The 3,778-nt window shown below is 44.2% G+C and overlaps 1 pseudogene; it reads right to left on the reverse strand.

The window, feature by feature from the left end:
- Positions 1-1,413: 1,413 nt before the first annotated feature.
- LOC129473046 (large ribosomal subunit protein uL10-like) lies at positions 1,414-2,499 on the reverse strand (annotated as a pseudogene).
- Between the last annotated feature and the right edge of the window lie 1,279 nt (positions 2,500-3,778).

Consider the following 3,778-nt stretch of genomic DNA (forward strand, 5'->3'; position numbering starts at 1 on the left):
TTGGTTTCCTTCTCCATAATTACCCTAGCGCCATGTCCAAACCATTTGAAGCACTATTCCAGAGTGACCTTTATAAAAATGCCATTTTGATCACATTATTCCTATATGTAAGAAGAAAAAATCAATCAATGGCTCTCTCCACTGCCAGAGTCCAAACTCAGTTTCCTCTCTAATGGCCTTATCTACCCTCACTACATCATTGCCTACCATCTCCCCACCCCACACATCAACGTCTCCATCCAAACAACGTCACTTGTAGCTCCCTGAATACACCTCTCCTGTGTTGTTGTCTGTTACCCCTCCACTCCCCAAGGCCCAGACCTAGTGAAGGTCTATTTTTTAACTTGTGCTTGCCTTCTCATTGGAGCATTTCCTGATCTTCAACTTCCAAGGAACTGAACTCTCCCCACACTCCATGCCACTATTGTACCAAATTTGTCTTCATTACAACACTTACACACCGATATGGTTTGGATCTGTGTCCCCACCAAATCTCATGTGGGGTTGTAATCCCCAGTGTTGGAGGTGGGGCCTGGTGGAGGGGTGATTGGATCATTGGGGTGGAGTTTTCATGAATTGGTTACACCATCCCCTTCGTGCCATTCTTATGATAGTGAATGTGAGTAAGTTATCATGAGATCTGGTGGTTTAAAAGTATGCAGCACCAGGCTGGGCCTATAATCCCAGCACTTTGGGAGGCCAAGGCGGGCGGATCACCTGAGGTCAGGAATTTGAGACCAGCCTGATCAACATGAAGAAACCTCGTCTCTACTAAAAGTACAAAATTAACCCAGCATGGTGGTGCATACCTGTAATCCCAGCTACTCGGGAGGCTGAGGCAGGAGAATCCCTTGAATTAGGGAGGCAGAGGTTGCGGTGAGCCGAGATCGCACCATTGCCCTCCAGCCTGGGCAACAAAAGTGAACTCCATCTTAAAAAAAAAAAAAAAAAAAAAAGTATGTAGCACTTCCTCCACCACCCCTCACCACCCCTGCCCCCATCTCCCTCCTGCTCTGGCCATGTAAGATGTGCTTGCTTCCTCTTCACCCTCTGCCATGATTGTAACTGTCCTGAGACCTCCCCAAAGGCCAAGCAGATGCCAGCATCATGCTTCCTGTACAGCCTGAGGAACCGTGAGCCAATTAAACCTTTTTTCTTTATAATTACGCAGTCTCAGGTACTTATTTATAGCAATGCAAGAACGAACTAATACAGTCTGGCATTTCCTATATATGTCTTCCATACTAGGGTGTGTGCCTTATTTATCGTTGTATTTCTAGTATCTAGCATAGTGCCTGGCACACAACAGGCCTTCAATGCAATGTTTGTTTAATTTGAAGAATGACATGAAAAGACTGGGGAACAATACCAAGAACAGCGTTTCCCCTTCTACCAGGTCAAAAACATGTGACCTTCTTTTCTTTTCTTTTTTTTTTTAAAGAAGTAAGCCTTTATTTCCTTGTTTTGCAAATAAAGCTGGCTAAGTTGGTTGCTTTTTGGTGATTAGTCAAAGAGACCAAATCCCATATCCTCGTCCGACTCCTCCGACTCTTCCTTGGCTTCAACCTTAGCTGGGGCTGCAGCAGCAGCAGGAGCAGCTGTGGTGGCAGCGGCCACAGGGGCAGCAGCCACAAAGGCAGATGGATCAGCCAAGAAGGCCTTGACCTTTTCAGCAAGTGGGAAGGTGTAATCCATCTCCACAGACAAGGCCAAGACTCATTTTGTACCCGTTGATGATAGAATGGGGTACTGATGCAACAGTTGGGTGGCCAATCTGCAGACAGACACCGGCAACATTGCGGACAACCTCCAGGAAGCGAGAATGCAGAGTTTCCTCTGTGATGTCAAGCACTTCAGGGTTGTAGATGCTGCCATTGTCGAACACCTGATGGATGACCAGCCCAAAGGAGAAGGGGGAGATGTTGGGCATGTTCAGCAGTGTGGCTTCACTGGCTTCCACTTTGTCTCCAGTCTTGATCAGCTGCACTTCACTGAGGATTTCAATGGTGCCCCTGGAGATTTTAGTGGTGATACCTAAAGCCTGGAAAAAGGAGGTCTTCTCGGGCCCGAGACCAGTGTTCTGGGCTGGCACAATGACTCCACATGGGGCAATGGCACCAGCATGGGCAGCAGCTGGCACCTTATTGGCCAGCAACATGTCCCTGATCTCAGTGAGGTGCTCCCTGGTGAACACAAAGCCCACATTCCCCTGGAAATGAGGCAGCAGTTTCTCCAGAGGTGGGTTGTTTTCCAGGTGCCCTCGGATGGCCTTGTGCATCATGGTGTTCTTGCCCATCAGCACCACGGCCTTCCCGCAAAGGGACATGCGGATCTGCGCATCTGCTTGGAGCCCACATTGTCTGCTCCCACGATGAAACATTTCGGATAATCATCCAATAGTTGGATGATCTTAAGGAAGTAGTTGGACTTCCAGGTCGCCCTATCTTCCCTGGGCATCACGGCGGTGCGTCAGGGATTGCCGTGCAGGGTTTAAAGACGATGTCACTTCCACGAGGACACCTGGCGAGAGGACCTTCTTTTCATCCTTGTTGATGTTGATCTTGATAGCATTATCTCATCACTCTAATCTGCTGAGAATTTGTTTGTTTGTTCTGGCACTTAGATCTAATATGATAAATCTGCCAATCACAAATTCCATACCTTTAGCCAAGTCACTGATTTCATAAAAGGATTAATAAGTTCTGGTGACAGCCCTGAGGAAGGATGCTAAAAATTTCCCTCTACTATGATATTAATCCATTATCTAATTACCTTCATAGTTCACCTGCTTACTTATCCAACAAAGTCTATTGCCATCCAACCCATTATAATCTTTTTCCCTAAACTGTATCTGCCTCAGGGAAACTTGCTCAGAAGAACATCTGACCCATTGTGTTATGCTTTCATGGTAGATCATGGTAAGGTAACTGCTCTTCTCCCACCCCCTGCTGTGTCTCCATACACCGTTATTTATATAGTCTGCATACACAGAATTTGATAAATTTTGCTATAAAAACTTAGCATTTTAGCTATGTTTTGAAATTGAGTTTGAGCTCAAATTATATTATATTCCCATTATTTTCACCACACACGAAATTAGAACTTCAGAACACAGATCCTCAGTGACCCCTTGTAGAATGTGCCTTGGTGTTACACCATTGGCCTTTACTGAAGGATATCAAACAACCAGAAACATGAAAGCTCTTTTTGTGTCTATTGTAGCGATGTTGCCAAGGACATTTTTCACACTATCGTACCATGTCCTCTTTATGAGAATCCATAGGAGAAATATTTCACAAGTTTTAGGATCAAAAAGTGTTTCACCTATAGTTTGGCTTTAATCTTATGGATAAATCTTGCAATTAATCAGGTTCCCTCTTTGCTTTACTCCTGAGAAGCATAAAGCCAGATTTGCTGCTCTTCTCTAGCATCTATTCAAGGTGAGAAGGTAAACATTGTGTATGCTAATCTCATCTCTTCTTTCATTAATTTAGTTTTTCTACCCTTAGTTCCTATAGAACAGTTATCTCAAAAATTCAGTTTTATCTTTTACATTTATGTAAAACGTAGCACATGAATCAGGGCACAAATAATTTTCAGTCTCTTTTTACAAATAGGGAAATTGAATGCCCTGGTAAGCTGATAAGCTTAGGGAAAGGTGTTTTATGACTGATTAACCCAGTGATTCGTAGCTTTTCAAATTGACCTTTTGTATTTGCTAGCTGTAATGACAAGCATGGCCTGGTTTAGAATTATTTCAATTTAACATTTGTGTTCA

This window comes from Symphalangus syndactylus, chromosome 23 (genome assembly GCF_028878055.3).
Source record: "Symphalangus syndactylus isolate Jambi chromosome 23, NHGRI_mSymSyn1-v2.1_pri, whole genome shotgun sequence".
Lineage (NCBI taxonomy): Eukaryota > Metazoa > Chordata > Mammalia > Primates > Hylobatidae > Symphalangus > Symphalangus syndactylus.